Source organism: Ambystoma mexicanum, chromosome 2p (assembly GCF_040938575.1).
Source record: "Ambystoma mexicanum isolate Mex_15411 chromosome 2p, UKY_AmexF1_1, whole genome shotgun sequence".
Classification (NCBI taxonomy): domain Eukaryota; kingdom Metazoa; phylum Chordata; class Amphibia; order Caudata; family Ambystomatidae; genus Ambystoma; species Ambystoma mexicanum.
Window position 1 is genome coordinate 833,397,987 of NC_090923.1, and position 19,996 is coordinate 833,417,982.

Below are 19,996 nucleotides of genomic sequence, written 5' to 3' on the forward strand. Positions count from 1 at the left end.
CATAGCTGTCGGTTTATTATATAGCAGGGCCAACCATGTACATATGTTATCTCCAAACCCGAATTACCTCAGCACCCGGAATAACCATTTCAATTCTAGGGAATCAAAGGCCTTCAAAGCGTAGAAAGAGGCTATCGCCATGTCGTGCTTCTGTGACTTTACTAGATCCATGACGTGGTGAAGGCGAGACATGTTACCAGACGTGTTCCTTCCCCCAACAAACCCGCATTGGTCCGGGTGGACCAAGTTCGGCGCTACCTTTGCCAGTCTGGGGTTAGGATTTTCCCCAGAATTTTCCCGTCAACCTTCAGTACAATCCGTCAGGTCCTTCCCCTCCTTCAGTATCACAGTGATCACCACCTCTCTCATTGATTCCAGGTGATGACCCTTCTGAAAAGCTTCCTCATACACCTTCTTGAGCTGCGGCGCCAGAAGGTCGATAAACGTGGAGCAGAATTCTACTGGAAATCCGTCACTACCCAGCGCTGTGCCTTTCCTCATTGTGCGGATCGCCCAGCGGATATCACCCTCCTCAACTGGGGCCTCCAATTCCTCCCGTAGATCATCCCCCAATTTCGGTAACCGCAATAATTCCATAAGGTCTTCTACATCTACATCTAAATACCCACCCTCACTCGTATACAGTTCCTTTAGATTGTCACAAAGGTTTCGTTAATTTCTCTTTAGTTCCCCACTATCTCCCCCGAGTTAGTCCTAATCTGGGTAATAGCCCGATTCGGGTTTTGCTTGCTGATCAACCAAGCCAATAACTTACCCGCCTTATCCCCCTCCCCATGAAATCTGGCATCCTGCCTACTACTATCGAACTGCGACAGGTCTGTCAGGGTCTCCTGGTGGAGTTCAAGTTTCTGCGCCAGGGCTTCCCCTACCACAGCGCCCCCTGCCGCCTCCCTATTTAACTCTGCCACCTAAGTTTCCATTCGCTGTAGCATGTCGAGGAGCCATTTACGCATACTGACTGTCATGGATAGGCATTTCCCTATCATAGTCGCCTTGAAGGCCTCCCAGAGCGACCCCCTGGACTCCACCGACCCCTCATTCAGATCAAAGTACACTGCAATCCCTTCTCTAAGCTCACCAACAAACGCCCCATCCCCTAGCCACTTTTTGCAGTCACCATAACCGCTGTGGAGGTCTCTCATTAGTCCCAAAAAATGTGGCCACCAAGGGGGAGTGACCATACCACGACTGTTTTACTTCTTTACTAACATACCTTATGTGGTGAAAAAAGTAGTTCTTTAAAATGCTGGACGTCAAGATTAGGGAGCTATTGCGGGATACGGGGAGGAGGAGGCTATCGCTAGAGACATTGCAGAGACCTAGCGAGGAGGGAGGACTGGGTCTCCAGAATTATGGAAAATACTTTGTGGCAGCACAGCTTTAAGTCGATATTGGTGTGGGATCAACCCGGGGGACCCTGAAAGGGCCGATAGGTGATCTGCTGCAGAGCGGCTGAACTGCTGTGGCATCCAATCGGTAATAAGGGGAGAACCACAGTGTTTTGAGGCGGCGAGAGGGACGTGGAAGAAATATGTTGGCAGTAGAGGGGCTGGGTCACTAGGATGGTAAACTCCCATGGGGCATTGATCAGAAGCTCTGTCAGGCGATTGGAAGGGCAAGAATACAGAGGCTTCTGGAGAAAGGGGGTGGGGGATCTTTTTGAGGGTAGGAAGCTACTGACCTGTAAGGAATGGTGTCTGAAGTGTGGTCTCCCACAGGGTCTTTTCCTGGCATATGGTGCAGTGGTCCGTAGACTGGTGGAGATTTGGGAGGGAATCCCGGAGGAACCAGAGCCGAGTCCGGTGCTGCGAGTACTGTTAGACCAGATGGGGGGTAAGCCAAGCATCTTGCGTATCTATAAACCTCTGCGTGAGGGGTGTCCTGGGGGGAGCTGAAGGTTAAGGAGAAATGGGAGACAGACATGGGACACCAAATATCGGGAAAAGAGTGGGCACAGGTGTGGGAACTGGTCCGGAAGACGTCACGTAATGCCTGCTTCCAACTGGTCCAATTTAACATCCTACACAGGACGTAGGACCAAGCGGGGAATGGAGTGCGGGAATATGTATATGGGGTAAGCTCCCCGGGGGGAAAAACCCACAAAATAACGAACAAGATGGGCTGGTTCCTGTTGATACTGGCCAAACGCCGAATGGCAATAGCATGGAAACGCCCACAAGACCCGGCCATAAATATGTGGCGGGCGGATGTCTGTAGTTGGGGTATGGCGGAACTAACAATTTTGCAGAAGGCAGAAACTGAGATGAAAGGGGAGGGAGTGACGATACATTGGACCCAACTGCTGAATGACTCGTCAAAGGCTAATGACCTACGGCTGCCGTGAAAAGTGATTAGACAGGCACAGGAGGTGGGGGGTGGGGGGGTAGAGGATAATTGGGATGATGTAGACCAAGGGAGTTGCAGTGGAGCCGCCCGGTTCTTAGGGACATTACAGACCACAAAGGATTGTTTGCCGTCAACCATAGAATGAATGGGGGGCACAACCTTGGATATTCGAATGAGGGTGGAGGGTGGAGTGGGCCCTTTGGAGTTGTGATCATGGTGAGGTTATAAAAATGTTAATAAAAAGTGTTTTAAAAAAGAAAAACTTCAATTTTACAATAGGCCATTAAGACTGTTGGTTCTTTAGGGAAGTTGGTTAGAGGGTTCTCCCATTTCCCCTGACCTGAGGCCCTTCCCATGTGATCCTCCCGCAGACCCCTTCAACACCCCCTCCTCGGGTCAGGATCAGGTAGTGACTGCCTTTCTCTGGCCCATGAGCAGGGTCCTAGGCCAGGGACTTTGGGATGATCACTGTTTAACCACTTTCATGGTCTTGAATCAAAATAAAGTATAATTTGATTGAGAAAGGACTCCAGGAGTCTGCAGACGAGGGAGAAAGGAATGAATCTCTAAACCATAGGCATTGGGAAGTAGCCTCTATAGTTTATACACGGTTGCATGCACCTGCCCTAGAGGATGAAATGAACAGCATAGGCACTCTGTTCCACTCTCCTCCAGCGCAGACAAACGTATATCAAGTTCAAATGGAGAGGACTCTTGCACAATTTTATTGTATTGGATTTATGGTCGCCAAAAGCTTTTACGTTCTTTTACTCAGCTGCCGGTCAAAAAACATTCTATGCCTGTGTGTTCTGCCAATTTTGGAAGACACACGTGGACAGGATCCAGCGTGCAATACATATGCATGGCCACGAGTGGAAGGGTCTGCTTGTCATAACGGGTAGTTAGGGCCCTATTTCACAAACAGCACTTAAGTGACCTGTAAGACCAATTTGAGCGGCCTCCGGTTCACGCACAGTAAAAGGACTAAAAGACTTGCATTAAAGAGGGGGGTTTGCCAGGTACGCGTTCAGACCGCATTGGAGGACTGCAAGGAAATTTGACCCAAAGGTCAGTGCTATTCAACCGGGGAGCCAATAGGTTGGACAACTGTCCCGTATTTTGCTGGCCTAACCCGTATTGATGGGTTGTGTCCCACAAAACGCATACACCCTCTGCAGAACTGGTAAAGTCCAACTTTGCTTCAGGTCTGGCCTGATTAAAGTCTTCCCATCTCTCCTCACACTTTTGTGTGAAAGGTGGAGCTCCGAGCAGCAGAGCGTCCCTCCCGGGGCATGTGGCACATCTTCATTGCTCTCCGTCAAAAGACAATATATATTGTGCACAATTAAACTTAATGGGAGGGACGGGGGCGATTAGCACGGATTTTCTTTCCCTTATGAAATGCAATGGAAGTGATGAGAAATGGGAAGGGTGCATAATGCAGCATGTTGTATGAAATAAGACAATGGTTTGAGATTGTTTTGGCTCATATTACTTTGCATGGTGCCATGCAGGATCAGGAAAATAAAGCTAAAGCCATATTCAATTTGCTCAATATGTTTCTTTGACAATTTGTATAGTGTAAGACTAGTTTATTATGCCATGTAATTTTTTAGTGTGTCTGTGTGTGTGTGTTCTTTTCAATGTATTTTTATAAACAAAGCCTAAATAAATATTTATATCAACCAAACCTGGGAAGATATGTGGTCAAGTGCTTAAATGGCCCACATCCCGGTTAGAACACTTAACCGAAGTGTGAGATTCTGGGAAAATCAGTGAACCTCATGATCCTGGGAAAATCAGTTAACCTCACTGTGTATTGCCTGGAGCCCCCGTAAGTGATTCTGTTAACAGCTTATGTCACTATAGTATGTTATATATTATGAAAAAACAACTCGCTCATATTTTGACTATAGAGTTGTTCCATATATAAGTGTCTTTCATGTATTTCGCATGCCAAAGTTATTTGACACTTAGCATATTCATGGCAACTTCTTGTAATGCCACTTCTCATGGTGCCACTAAGTATCAAACACTAATGATGCTCCTTGCAATGCACTTTCTTCTGAAGTCACTTTCTGTTGCTATCAACGCATTCGCAAAGGTGGACGTTTGCACATATTCTTTTGTATATATTCTGCTCCAGAGGGCGTGGACCGAGCTCTAACAAACGAGTGTCCTACATGCATAATTGTCTCCCACAGTTGTGTTATTTTGTGTACTGTGAATATGTTAAAATACCTCCTGCCTCTAATGTTATCAAAAAGCAAATGGCACAGTATAGAACCGCTGCTTCTGATGCACTGCCAAGTCATTAAAGTTAATCAATGTAGTGACTAGACTACTCATAGGCATCAGTCCCCTTTCCTCCATCCTTGGGGCATCACTGGAACCTTTGGCAGCAGAAATTGAACTTCCCCTTTAAATGTTACGCCCCCCGAGGCGCCTCACCTCAGTCCTGTTTTTAACACGTCGGGCACTTTATACATGGCTATACTGCATACTTTAGCCGCTGGCATACAAGCGGGAGAGGGTGGGTGGGACATATGGAGCAAAGGGGACTAAGGACTAGGAGTACTCTAGTCACCACAGTGAGCAACTTTATTTACTCATGTGCCCGTCCCCTTTCCTACATTCTTGTGGGTGATTCCACCTAACAAGACCATAGGGTGGAGCTGTGAGAACCTGCCTCATATCTATGACGAAGAGAAAAGGTTCTTCAGAACCGCCTGACCAAACTTTGCATCTCGTCTGGAGCTGGTATCCAGGGAATAGTGCTTAAACGTCGGCGGAGTCGGGGGCGTTGTTGGACGCCGACAGATATGGCCGCCTGATTTAGCAGCTGCGCCATTCCTGGAAGATCCGTCTACATATCCTGTGAATTCTGTGTGAACAAACGTTTTCTTTGGTGCGGGCCAAGTGCACTATCCCCCTGGGCATTACTTGGTCACTCTGGCTGGCCACGCGTCTGGAGCTCTGAGGAGTGGCGGCAGCTGGAGGAGATTGCGGCCTCTTTGGGTTGGAGCCGCGGCTGTATGGTGCCTCCCGCCCTCCTCTCCCCCATCCTGACGGTGAAGAGTGGGGCCGTGGCTTGCTGGATCATCGCTGCGGCCATCGGGTGCAGCGCGGGCCAAATTCCCTGCTCCTGATCGGCGCTGTTGCTGTGATCGGAACCTCCGGAGGGACATGTGCGGCTGAGGCAGGGCTCTCCTGCGGGCCGCGGCTGGCGGTGGGAGAGACCACTGCGGTCCTGGCTGGAGGCGCCGCAGGGCCTCCGAGGGGGGTGTCTGCCGGGCTGCGGCTGTGACGCGGCTTCTCCTCACCGCTGGCCCGCGGGGATGCCGGGGCTTACCTCCGAGTTGGGCTCTCGATTCCTCTGCTGCCTGCTGCATTCACGGGTGAGGCCCGCGCCGACGTGTGTGGGGAATCGTGGCAGCCAGGATATTTGAGTGCTCACCCAGCACAGCGCTGCAGATTAGCTTTGGACTTGCTTCCTCCATACTAGTGTTCTGCAGCAAGCGTTTACTCCCTAGAGGCCTGCTGGGTTCTTGGTGGTGCTTGCTCCCCCCATCCCCTGGCTTGGGACACGGCTGGATAGCCAGGCAGGAGCAACACTGGTTGTTGGGGATTGGGGGGTACATACCCTTTTTTCCTGCAGTGGCCTCTGGTCAGGTGGGAGATCGCCCATCAGCGCATGCTACGGAGAGAGTGATTCTGAGGGATGGGACTTGGCGGGGCTTCCCAATAAATACTCTGGGTGTATCCTGAAGTTACGCACTTACTACATCAATCTGTGTCTTGAAGCGGAGGCAGTCCTACTGGAGCTCACTGGGTACTGTGGTCTAATTCGCGGGGCTCCCTCTTGACTCACGTGGTCTGCTTGGGATCTCTTTGAAGTCTGTGGTCTCCTCTGCTGTGGTCCCTTCTGACTCCTGTGGTCTGCTCGGAGTGGCCCCTGTTTGGCAGGTATGACCAGGGGCAGTAGAGCTAGCAGAAGGGGCCCGATGGATGCTTTTACCAACACTGCGCAGGAGGGCCGGGGGGAGGAAAGCCTGCATGCTAGTCAGTCAACGCCTCTGGAGCAGACAGCTGATACTCCGGATCCATATATGGCAGCCCAGTAGGCTGGATTTGCCACTGTGAATTCCAAACTGGATGAGATGGGGTCCACGATGGCGCTCATTAAGGCTGACTTGCACAAGGTGAGCTCTCGGATGACTGAAGCTGAGACCCGAGTTGGCGCGCTGGAGGATGTCACGGCCACTCATAGCAAGGAGATCGATTCCATCAAGAAGGCCCTCACTCAGGTACAGGTGAAGTGTGATGACCTTGAATCGAGGTCACGCCGCAACAATGTGAGGATTGTTGGGCTTGCGGAGAAGCAAATCAACACTCCAATGGAAGTGTATCTCGAAGAAGTGATTAGGTCCATTTTTCCAGAAGCCCAATTTTCACAACAGTTCTTGTTTGAACGTGTCCATCGATCCCTTGCTATGCCACCTAAGCCCGGAGCCCCGCAGAGGACGGTTATAGCCCGGTTCCACGATTACCGGGACAGGGACATGGTACTTTGCCTCTCTAGAGACATGGGCACATTGATGTATGATTCAAACAGGATTCAAATATACCCAGACTTTTCAAACAGTGTACAAGCTGCACGCTGTACTTTTGACCATGTTAAGAAGGTGCTGAGGGCACGTTCCATCCCATATGCGATGCTCTTTCCTGCTAAATGTGCATCTACTACATGAGGGCAGGGCGCAGTTTTTTGAGTCTCCTGAAGAGGCTATGAAGTATATTGAGCAAAATATCCCGCAAACCCAGCGTAATGCGAATAAGCAGCCCGCTTTAACTACTTGAAGTCTAATCACCTGAATTCAGAAGATAATGGCGCGGTGGTTGTTAGGTTGGCCTGGTCTGTATGGTCATGTGAACGGGCTGCCAATCAGCGTCGCCCGATTAGTCTTCTCAAATGTTGAAATTTAGTTTGGGGTCTACACTGTCCAGTTGGGGGGATAGTGAGGGAGGGGGGAGGCAACACTGGAGGGCAGGTTGCCCGCGAGTTGCAGTTCACACGGCATGGTATGAGGCTCTGAGCGGCATGAAGACTTGGCTATTGCAGATGATTTCGCATCATGAGCTAATGCCCAGTGACATGGGTTTGGTCAAGAAATGTATTGTTATGATATTGCAATGCCTCATCGATATTAAGCCCTGGGGGATTGAACACGTTAGGACTGATGCTGGCTAGAGGGCAAACAGTGAATTTGCTTGCATGGAACATCCGGGGATTAGCTTGCCCAATTAAAGCGAGGAAGGTTTTGGCATATGCAAATCGACACAAGGTTGATATACTACTCCTTCAAGAAACTCACGCCACCCAAAAGGTTATTGACTCGTTGGCGAGGCAATGGGGATCCCAAAGGGTAGCCACAGACTACTCTACGATGGCTAGGGGTGTAGCTATTATTGTACACAAGCGCCTGAACTTTCGCATGTCCAAATCTGTAATTGATATTGATGGGCGCTATGTCATCCTCTGGGGGCAACTGAACAGTGAAGAGGTTGTTATTGTCAATACCTATGGTCTGAACTTGGACAGTCCGGCATTTTATCTGCAGATTGTGGAGCTTCTGTCACCCGTGGGCTCTTCAAAGGTGATTTGGGGGGGGGGGAGATCTGAACCTAATCTTGGACTTGGGACTTGACCGGTCTACAGGGCATTGTAAACAGAACACTAAAGCTGCGCTGACGCTACAGCAGGCGATGGCTACTCTGCCGTTGGTAGATGTTTGGCGTGAATTACATCCAATGCACAGAGTATACGTTCTACTCCGGAGCGCATGGCTCCACTTCCGAGAATTGACTATTGGTTGTGCTCGCCGGGGCTGCTTGCAGACGTAGAGCATTGTGACATTCTTCCAACAACACTGTCGGACCACTCTCCGGTCATGATGCGGTTGATATCGAGGAATTTGGTTCAGTCAGTAAGAACTTGGCGTATGCCTCCCAACATGCTGAGGGATGAGTCAGTGCTAGAGCCTCTTCGTGTTGAAATAGAGGAGTTCTTCCGCCGTAACGAAGGGTCAGTTGACTCCCTGCAATCGATTTGGGAGGCGTTTAAAGTATGGCTGAGGGATCAGGTGATGGGAACATCCTATGGTATCCTTAGAGATATTAGAAGGGAACTCACACAAACGGAGAGAAGGCTCTGCGATCTTGAGGTTCATCAGCATGCTAACGAGGGGAGGGAATATCTTCTGCAAATTCATACCCAAGTGGAAGCATTTAGGGCCCTGTCTGACAGAGAGCTCCATTTCATCTCCCAGCCCATGCAGGCACGAAAATATGGGGAAGGGAATAAATCCATGGCAGAATTAATTAGGGCTGAAACTGGGGCTAGGCACATCACTAGCATCTAAGACTCTACTGGGGCGATACAGACCTCCCCGGACGCCATAAATGACGTTTTCAACCGGTTTATGCCTCACTATATACTAGCACGGATTTGGTTGACCAGGATGATCTCAGAAGATATATTGACTCTATCCCACTCCCACTCCCTGAGCTAGAGGAAGAGGAGAGGGCGAGGTTGGATCTCCCGTTGTCAGTTGATGAAATTGAACAGGCTATTGCGGATTTGCGAGCTGGGAGGGTTCCGGGATCAGATGGGATCCCAGTTGACTTCTATAAGTCATACAAAACCGAGCTGGCCTCCAGGCTGCTTTCGGTCTGGGAGGACTCTTTGGAGAGGGGTATGCTCCCAGCCACGATGAGGGAAGCTGTTATTTCAGTACTCCTTAAACCACACAAGCCGCCCCAGGATCCCTCTACCTATCGCCCTTTATCTCTCATGAACACTGATACGAAAATTTTTGCCGATGCTTTAGCCAATCATTTACACCCTTATATGAATAAATTGGTTCATACAGATCAATCAGGTTTTATACCATCACACTCCACTGCTTTGAATTTGCGTAGGTTTTTTGCCATCACACCACAGCTAGACCCTAAAGCTAAAGAAGCTGCCATAACACTAGACGCTGAGAAAGCTTTTGATTCTGTTTCCTGGAACTATATGTTTTTGATTTCAGCCAAATTTGGGTTCGGTCCAGTCTTTATAGGGTATATCCGGCTGCTGTATAGGTCGCCGACGGCCAGGGTAAGAACGAACAGTAACATGTCATCTTCCTTTGAATTGGGGCGAGGTACGCGTCAGGGTTGTCCCCTCTCCCCATTTATTTTTGCGCTTACCATCGAGGGGATGGCTGCTAAGATTAGACAAGACCACACGTGGAGGGGCATACGTATCAGAAGCTCTCCACAACTCCTTTCATTATATGCTGATGATACTATGGTCTATGTTAGGGACCCTATAATACACGTACCCCCCCATTATGAATGCAATCTCCACGTTTTCTGCTTACTGAGGTTATAAGATTAACCAGGCTAAGTGCGAGGTCATTCCATTGACTCCAGCCACCATGCAGTCCCCGGCATTGAGCTCCTTGGAACACAAGCTAAAAATTTGGGGGGTGTTGCCAATATCCATCTATGGCAGGGTGGCCAAACTTAAAATGGTTGTGGTCCCTAAACTTCTTTATCTGTTCTTTATCTGTTCTGTGGTGTCCCCGTTTGGCCGGGGAGGGTCTTTTTTCAAAAGTTACAAAAGCTGTCCGCTGCATTTGTATGGGGAGGGAGGGCAGTCCGACTTAATTGGCCATAAACTATGTGAAAGTTATGAATCTGGTGGTTTGGCGACTCCGGACTACCTGCTGTACTACCATGCTGCGCAGGCACACTTCGCTCGATACTGGGCCACAACGGCAGAGCCGCATGCCCATGTTCGGGCCGAGAAGTTTGCGGTAGCCCCCTCCAATATTCAGGCGATGCCGTTCGCTGCGGTTAAAGGGAATGTAACAGATATTGATCCTGTGGCCACTACGGTTCGAGCCTGGTCGTCCCTGTTTGCTAGGGTGGGTTGTGCAACCCCTTTCTGGCCGTTCCTCTCCCTGTGGCATTACCCTGGGCTGGAGACTTCGTTTGTCTCGGCACTTCAAAAGAGGTGGGATCCTGATAAGGAGATGCGGCTTGGGGATTAATACCCTGAGGGGAAATTTGCCATGCTGCAACTGGTGCGGGAAAAACTGGGAGCTGGCCTAATCATTACCCTGCATTATTATCGACTTAAAGCTGCATGCAAGAAACAATGGCCCACGTTTCCTAATGCTCCGGAAACTCATCCATTTATTACAGCCACAATGTCTCCAGACGGGTTTACGGGCTCTACATCTAGCCTCTACAGGGCGGCGCAGTTGTATTCCCCTTCCAAAAATGATATGAAACGAAAGTGGGAGCATGATTTGAGTATAACGATAGAAGATGCTAAATGGTCTAAATATTGTCAACATACTAGATCTATATCGCTTAATGGCAACTTTCGTTTGATACAATTCAAAATACTGAACCACCTACATATTACACCACTTAAAGCGTCCAAATTTAACCGGGAACAACAGCTCATATGCCATAAGTGTAACTTTTGCGTGGCAGACTCTATCCACATGTATTGGAACTGCCCCCCGATCGGGGCTTTCTGGGAGGAAGTTGCAGACACGGTTAGTGAAATTGTGGGGTTATCCATTCCGGCAAAACCTCTAAAGTATTTACTGGGAGATATTGGCAAGGCAACTGTCAAGGTACGCCATTTTGTAGCTATTGCAAGTGCATTGGCTAAGAGGAACATTCTACGATGTTGGAGGCTAAAGTCGCCCCTACTCATAAAGCCTGGCTGAAAGACTTAGTGTACGTGCAAGAAGTTGAAGAGTTATAAGTGCGGTCCGTACCGTCAGTGTGCAGACCGAAAGACATCTGGGCTCCGTTAAGAGCATACCTTAATGATTGTCGAGAAAGCGAGGAGGAAACAGACTATTGAACCAGCTTAATGTTTAACCTTGCAAGTCTGCCTGCTTGTTTCTGAGTGTGGTGGTTACTTCATATGTGCATAGCCCCAGGGCAATGTGAGGTTGTTGTGTATGCTTGAGTATACCCTGTCAAAATTGCTGTGTTTGATGCACAACTCGTTTGGGGAGGGAGGGGCGGGGGGCAAGAGTTTTTCTTCTTCATGTTTGGTTGCCCTTTTGTTGTTGTTGATGATTCACATTTTACATCCGGGAATGTTGGAATAGATAGTGTATTATCCCGATGGTATACCCGGATGATTTATGGGAGAGGATGTCGATCTGACCCATTTGATTTGAACTGCGAACTTTACACTGGTTGGCCACTATGTGCACTACTGTCTTGAAATTCACGATGCAATGTTACACCTTCATCTTCTCATGTAGAGTTTTCATTATTCTGGTTTGAAATGTGAATAAAAAGATGTTATAAAAAAAAAAACCTCGGCGGAGTCGCCCAAGTAGCCACTCTGCTGATGACATCCCAGGAAGCATGTATCTGAAATGCGACGGCCGTGGCCTTAGCTCTGACCGCATGGGGATGAATACCCTCATGAACCGGTATGCCCATGGCTTTATATGCCTCTGAAATGGCCTGGACTATCCACTGGGCAATAGAAGCTCTGCAAGCCTGGGTGCCGGAGATGTGCCCCCAAACGTAATGAAGAACGACTGCGACTAGAAAGATTTTGGCAGAGAGAGATAGAACTTGACTCTCTTGAGGTCTAAGGAATGCAAAGCCCTTTCGGCATCCGACTCCAGGTTCAGGAAGAACACCAGCAGACAGATTTTCTGATTCGAATGGGGTGACCACCTTGGGCAAAATGTTGGTGAACAAGATGACTGTCACTATGAAACGTGTTGAAGGACTCGCATGATGACAGAGCATGCAGCTCGCTGATCCCGCGCACCGATGTGAGCGCCATCAGCAACACTTTTAGTGTCACCGGCCTGATGTCTACTGAGGCCATCGGCTCGAAGGGTTTGCGCTGCAAGGCCCCAAGAAACACATTGATGTCCCCGACCAGATGAAGACTGTGAACCAGAGAAAAGAGCCTGTAGAACACCTTCAGGTGGGCCTTAACCACCAGGTTGGCCGCTTTAAAAATGTGCTCTGGGGAATTCTTGTAGGCTCCAATTGCCGCCAGATAGGTGCAGTAGGTATAGACCTGAACACCGGAACAAGTTAGATGTGCGGAAAAAGCCAGCACGTTGTCCGGGGAACAGGTAAGGGGGTCACGCCCGTTGTCACGAGCCCAGTGGCAAAACGTTGTCTACTTGCTCTTGTACTGGGCCCGCGTAGACTGCCTCCTGAATTATGTCCCAGTTGTCCTTATAGAATGGAGCATGGTGGAGTCTCAGCTAGTCAGGAACCAGACTGCCAGGGCCAGCCTGGCCGGGTGCTCCACCGCCCCGCCTTGCTGCTTTAGGAGGCCCCTGCTGGGGGTCGGAAAGATGGACCAGTATCTGGAAGCACAACTGCTATAGGTCGGGGAGCCAAGCCTTCAATGGCCAGTTTGGGACGATCAGGATGAGGCTGCAGCTCAACAAGGTCCGGAACTTGCAGAGGGTCTGCTGGAGCAAAGGCGGAAACGCATAGCACCTGCGGCCATGCCAGCAGAGCTGAAATGAGTCGCCTAGAGACTCCCAACGACAGCCTGCCCACGAGGCAAACCGGGGGCCCTTGGAATTCAGAGGAGATGCAAACAAGTCCAGATCTGGAAACCCCCATCTCTGGAACAGGGGCAACAAGGAGTTGATGTGTAACTCCCACTCGTAGGTGTTGACCCCCAAGCGGCTGAGTTGATCCACTTTCGCATTGCTGTCTCCTGGGAGGTGGACCAAGGAAATCCAAATCCCTTCCGTAAGGGCCCATTCCCAGATTGCCACCGCCTCCATGCACAGGAGGGGGGAATGGGTGCCACCCTGCTTGTTCAGGTAAAACATTGTTGCGGAATTGTCGGTCCGAACAGGACCGCTGTGTCCCTGGTGAGAGGCAGAAAAGACTTGAGTGCCAGGCCCACCGCTATGGGTTTGAGCAGATTGATATGCAGGAGGGTCTCCACACAATGCATTCTGGAGTAGCCCTCCAGAGTGGCCCCCGAGCCCAAAAGCAAGGAATCAGTCGTCACTAGCAGAGTTGACCCCGGCCGGGTAAAGGGGGCTCCAACTGCTACATTGCCATCCATCAACCACCAGCGTAGGTCCGGGAGGAGGATCGGTGTTATTGGGATCCTGTCTGACTGAGACCTCGTCTCCTGGTCCCAATTGGCCACCAGGTGGAGCTGGAGGTGTCTCATCTTGAGGTGGGTGTGCTGGACCGTGAGCACACAAGATGCCTTGAGCCCCAGAAGATACTGGAACCACCATGCCGAGGTGGAGGAGTTGGCCAGAAAGTGTCCTATCGCCTTGCAGAGGGAAAGGAGCCTCTCGGGGGTGGGGAACACCTGCTGCACTGCCATGTCCCAGCGCACGCCAAGGAACACCAGATCCTGGGTGGGAGTCAGGTGCGACTCCTGCAAGTTGAGGGAAAAGCCAGTCATCCAGATAAGGAGATAAGTGGTGGTCCTCGAGGCGGAGACCGGCCACCGCATTTATCAGCTTTGTGAACACGCGAGGAGCTGAATTAAGGCCGAAAGGCAGCATCTTGTACTGGAAGGGGTACAACATAATCGAAACCGCAAACATTTCCGATTCGGCTGATAGATGTCAACATAAATGTACGCATCTTTGAGGTCCAGGGAACACATCCATTCCCATTGCGCACAGAGACTCTGCTATGTGTGCAGGAGTAATTGTCTTGAAGCGTTCCAGCAGTAAAGAAAAGTTGTCAAATGGCAAGTCCAGGACTATCCTCAGGCCAGCCTGGTTGTTCTTGGTTTCTGCAAAACTCCTGGAGTAGAAGCCGGGGCATATGTCGGACTGAGGAACCGATTCCACTGCCTGCATCTCCAAAAGAGAAAGGAACTCCCGTAAAAGGGCCAGGGACCCTATCTGACGCAGAGGAGGAGAGGACGGTAGAGGAAGACTGAAGCTTGTGGAGACTATAGAAAGGATCCAAGGACTCCCGAAATAACGCTTACAGCTATCCGGGAAGAGAGCCAGCTGGCCCCCTACAGGCTATCTGTGTTCCATGACCGTTACCGTCACTGCTTTTTGGAATCTGAGGGGGGGAGCGGAGGAGGGGGAGTGGAAAAAAAACATGCAAAGTCCTCTGCTGCTTCCTCCTGTAGTCACTGGGTGACCTGTCAGGCCTCTATGCACTCTGGTCCCGAAACCCCTTGAAGCCAGTGAAAGTGCAGGGTTTGAAGTCGGACCTGCCCTGAGACTGAGGGAAGAACTTCTGCCCAGCCTTAGTCAGGATGGCCAAGGACTTGACGGTCTGTGTAGAGGTGGTCTTTTTCGTCAACCTATCATCGGTGGACCAGGAAGATCCAGGATCCGCTCTTGCACATCTGAAGAGAATTTAGCGGCATGCATCCACGCCGTCTGTTTCATCTCGAGCCCCAGGCACAGCCCTCTTCTGGCTGTGTCGATGTGGGAGACCCAAGACTCCATGAAGTCCTGCGCAACCGCTCAGGCGTCCACCAGGCTGGCCTTAAAGGAATAGTGTGCTCAAAAATATTATTGTCCCGAGCATGTGGTTTTAAGCATACGTTGATCAATTGTAAAAACATTTCCTGTGCACCTTACCGTAGGTTTCCTCACTTTTACACATGCGAAATCAGGCAGCAGGGCGCGGCCATCTTGTGGTAATCTTATCCGTTTATCCATCGCCCTAAGTTCAAGTGCCCCTGCGGCACTAAATCATATCCCCCGCCCCTGAAGCTGACATCACTAGACTCGTACGGCCAATTTCACAACGCCAATGCACATCTCGTGTCAACGTTTTCTGCACTCCAGCTAATGACGTGTCCCCATGGAAATGGCAGGATACCTCTTTCCTCAATAAGTATAAACAGACCGCTTCTCATCAGACAACATCAGAGTTGCTTTTTCAATCGTTTCATTGTCTTTTTTTTTGTTGCATATCCTGTAGCATGTTTCTGCTCTGTTCAGCTATCGTCGTTGCTCGTAGCCCATGCCAACAGATACTAGTACTAGCATTAACATTGATTTTCATTTTATCGTATAGTGGCAACAATACAGCCCTACCAGTATGAGCCAGAGTATTCCGAGGCGGAATTAGTCGAAAGAGAAAGATGCGGAAACAATGGGGCTTCAGACGACAGTTGGGAGGACGAATCACCGGATCAAGAGCCTGAGCCTAGTCGCATGGAAGACGTTTCCACCTGGTGTACCCACAATCAGTGCGAGGTCATGACAAATGAGGAGGACAACTGCTGCTGCAGAGAAAACTCTGGGTGCTCTGCCTACATATTAGAAGACGACATACCACCGATATGAGTTACCGAGCTGCATGACTTCAGGGCAGCCTGCCTCACAGGTGTGAAATAGGTGTATTCTGACCTATATTTTTATGGGGCATGTGTTAGGGGTCGTTGCTATCGGATGCCTTATCGGAAGGGCCGATCTTTGATTTGAGACCTTTGGAGTCTTACGATTTCAAACACACTGGGGATAGGTGTCAGTGTTACCAAAATGTATAACCACTCCTGATTAGGTATATGGGAGGTGAATTTGAGGTGGAGCGGGGGCACGGTCTTGGGACCAGATGCGCTAAAATGAAACAGGGGTCATGGGTTCGAGACTCAGGAGAGGTGGTGTCGTCTCTGGCATGAGTCAGTCAGCAGAGACAAATTGTGCACTAAGGTTGGAGCAGGGATTGCTCTGCCATTCTTGTACGAGCACATTTTGTCAGGGCTCGAGACTCGGGAGGGGTGGAGTTGTCTCCCACCTTAGCTTAGACGTCATTTGACCGGTACGAGAATGGTTCAGGGGTGGTGGGATATACCGCCTCTCCTCCAACATTTGTTGGTGCGCGTTAAGTTTAGTGAGATGGAAGGGCACTTGTATTTATGATTTGTGAGTATCTCACATTATCTGCAGAGCACATTCCTCCTCGAAAACAGGGCGCACGCAGATGTGACAATTGGGATGACACCCAACTGGAACTGTTTTCATAAAATAAGTAAATAACTATACATTTTGCACAGCACTGGTGGATGCCAGCAAACAATTTGTTTGTTTTCCGAAAATATTTCAAATGCCACTTTGGTCTGCAGGACTAATCGCTCCCATGGGAGTGAAGGTCACCACGTTTCATTTTTGCTTGTGAGCTGTGCACACCCACGCATCCTACACAGTATAAGGTTTGATTGTTTTTCGTCCTTGGAAGAAAGGGAGGATTCGGAATGGAATGCATGAAGGGAGGTGTGTAATAACATAAAATATGATAAAGTTCACCAATCCAAAACTGGACAAAGGAACATGTAATTTCATTTTATGAAAATTTGTTGATCTGAACGGACACTCTGCGTTACGCTGAGAGAATGGAAATGCTGAATATTATGTAAGTTTTACTGTAGACGAGTTTATAGACGAACGAGTCAAAGTTTCATTTTAGGACTGGTATTGCTGGCTAACATTGTAATGGGTTGTTGTTTTCGACATATTGTAACGACACGCAAAAACAACCTGTGTGTACTTGTCTTTATCCTGGGCACATGGGCAGTCCAGCACCGAAAAGCATGGAGTCCACGTCTGGGATTCCACAGGTTCCACCAATGCCAAATTCTACGCTAATATTCCGTTAAAATGCTGTCTATGTGTTCTTCAAATTCTTCTGTCAGCTTCTGCATCGGCATCCCATTGCAAGCTAAACATACTCCATAGGACTAACCTCTGAAGCACATCATAGACTTCAACATTCCACAACATTTTCTCTTTGTTTCCATCGTTTCACGTTTGTGTTCATCAATAGTTTTGTCGCAGTGCAGAATTAATGGGTAAATTGATCAATCAGAATAAAGAACGGCTACTGAGACACATTTCTGTTATGTTTTCTACACAGCTACATCCTGCCATTCTGCAAATGTCATCGTTTCCAGATACCAATGAATGGCTTCTTCAGCAGGCAGTTCCTGATACACCTAAATAGTTGGATTTCTATCATGCTATTTTGGGACAATCGCCTGGGCCGATATTCCCTTTTGCAGTACCAGCGACAAGGAGCAACCTGACATCGTTTACGGTGGTTTAGCAACAAGCTGATGCAGAAGCCTTGCAATTCACAGTGTGCCAATGCGTTTCTTATACCCAAAGCAACACTGTGTGACTCACGATAAACATTTGCGGATCGAGAACAAAGAAAGAAATTACCAATGTGGTTGAATATGGAAATTGGCGGATGTTCTCGGAGTATTTATTGTGAAATAAAAGCACATTATAAATTGCAGAGTATTGCAGTTTCCTTTAAAAACTGTTTTGTATTCAGAATTGGGAATGCGCTGTTCTGTGAGAGGATGTGTGTTGATATTCCGGGTTCTGCGTCAACTGATGTCAAGACGTAGGTGATGACTGGGCACGTTTGGCTACGCTGTACAGTAACGTCATGGAGATGGCAGAGAATATCGCTAGGAATGGTGATGCCAGCTTCAGGGGTGGGGAATATGATTTAGTGCAGCAGGGGCACTTGAACTTAGGGCAATGGATAAACGGATAAGATTAGCACAAGATGGCTGTGCCCCGCTGCTTGATTTCGCATGTGTAAAAGTGAGGAAAACTACGGTAAGGTGCATAGGAAATGTTTTTACAATCTATCAACGTATGCTTAAAACCAAATGCCCGAACGCTCGGGACAATAATATTTTTGAGCGGACTATTCCTTTAAAGGAGGCCTGCCTCTCCAGAGGGAGATCAGGCGGAAACTCCGTGAGCTCTCGCCACAGCTTCTGGTTTCACCACGGCTAGGAGGGCGTCATTGTTAGTATGCCGCTATTGCAGCCCTCAGATGACCTAGCAAAGTTTGCCAAAAGACTTTGTCCTACCTGGACAGACAACTGGAGGCGGCTCCCACAGAGAAAGACAATGGTTTAGAATACAACGAGGCCGCAGCCACCACTGATGAGTGAGGCTGGGGAAGGGTCAGAAGAACTGGCTCCCCATCCAAAAGCCTGAACCAGCTGTCCAATTTCTTGTTCATCTGGGCGTTGGCCCTGGGCTTCTCCCAGCCCTTTGTCGCCACCTGCAGGACAGCCTTCTGGAGCGGAAGGCCTGAGCGGCTCGTGGTGCCCATGGCCAAAACCTCAGCTTGCACTCCCGACTCCTGGGGGGCATCCTCTGGCTGGGGGACCACCAAGAACTCTGCAAAGCCCAGAAGGCGGCCATGAAAAGTCTTTGTCGAGGGTTCAACGTCCTGGGTGTCGTAGTCATCGCCCTTCGACCCCCCACCCCCCACACTTTCCCAGATGGGAAGAGAGTCTCGGTTTTTACAAGACACCTAAGACACCAGAGCCAGAGGGTTCACCCCTTGATCCAGACCCGAAGATAGCAGTGGATCCAATGGCTGCTGTGAGGGAGGCATTGGTGGTACAGGAGGTGGTGGAGGGGTTTGAGGAACCGCTAGGGACTGGACCGGATGAGGAATGGGCAACGGCACCGGAAGCGCCGGAGGAACGGGCGGAAGGCCCAGAGGTGGAGGTCTGGGAGGCATGACCTGTGGGATCACCTCCTTAACTATACCCTTGAGGAGGCCTGTCATCTGTGGGGGGCGCATAAGGAGGAGGAATCGGTCGAAGAAGCGATCCTCGCAAGCCGCCGGATCCCGAGGGGTCTGGCCCTCAGCAGCACTGGGTCACAGTTTCTGATGGAAGCGCTGTGGCGGCTGTGGAGTGTAGCCGTAAAGCGGCGATGAGTAGATGTAGCACTGCCGAGAACAACTACCTGTACTGTAAGGTCTGCCACCGCTTCCTGAGGGAAGGGGACTGGAACCTGCTTGCATGGCCACTCCATGGGTGAGGGGTCGGGGAGGCTCTGATCCGAATCCAAGATGGCTGCTGGTCTAGCCGGCTCCTCCACGTGTTTGGCTGCCATCTGGGGGGCTTGCACCACGCCCTGGGCGGGAGGGTGGGAAGGCCCCATGCCATATGCTGTATCGGACATGGAACATTCCTTGGCCCTCAAACATGAAACAGAAGCGTCGACCTCAGAGATAGCTCTGGTGGGCTCAGAGCCCTCAGCCTACTGTCCAGTAGTCGAATCTCCCTGAACCACGACCTCGGAGGTGGCTCCGGTAGGCTGTGTGCCCTCAGCAAGAGAGCTTGTAGTCATGCTGGATCATGCTAAGGAATGACTCTTGGAGGTAGAACACGACAATCCTTTGCCCATTGGGGCCGAATAAGACGAACTTCTGTGGAGCATCCGGTAGAGCACCTGAGCCCCTCGGCTTGCGAGCCGGTTGTCTTGCGGCCTCGGGTCAGTCAGAACCAGAATCCAGGGTAGCCTTTCCCGTGGAAGCCCCCGGGAAGGTGTCTACGCGCTGAGGAGCCATACTAAACAAAGGGCCTACCTTGTCTTGATATGGAGTCAGGAAACAAACTCTTTAAGATGACTTGGAGGAGAAGTGTGAAAGATCTCCCTCTAGCGTGAAAGACTATTCTTCAATGCCCGGAGAACAAGAGCAAGGTGTGATGATTGGCGTTTGGCATTTGAAAAAGATTTGATGTCGGAAGTGCATCATCCAGAAGTGGCACCATGTGGCTGAGACA

At 49.9% G+C, this 19,996-nt stretch overlaps 1 protein-coding gene across 2 annotated transcripts in view; it reads right to left on the reverse strand.

Annotated features, from left to right (window-relative positions):
- The window catches only part of ZC3H4 (zinc finger CCCH-type containing 4), a 748,106-nt gene that overhangs the window by 222,562 nt on the left and 505,548 nt on the right, over nt 1-19,996 (reverse strand). The window lies entirely within an intron of this gene.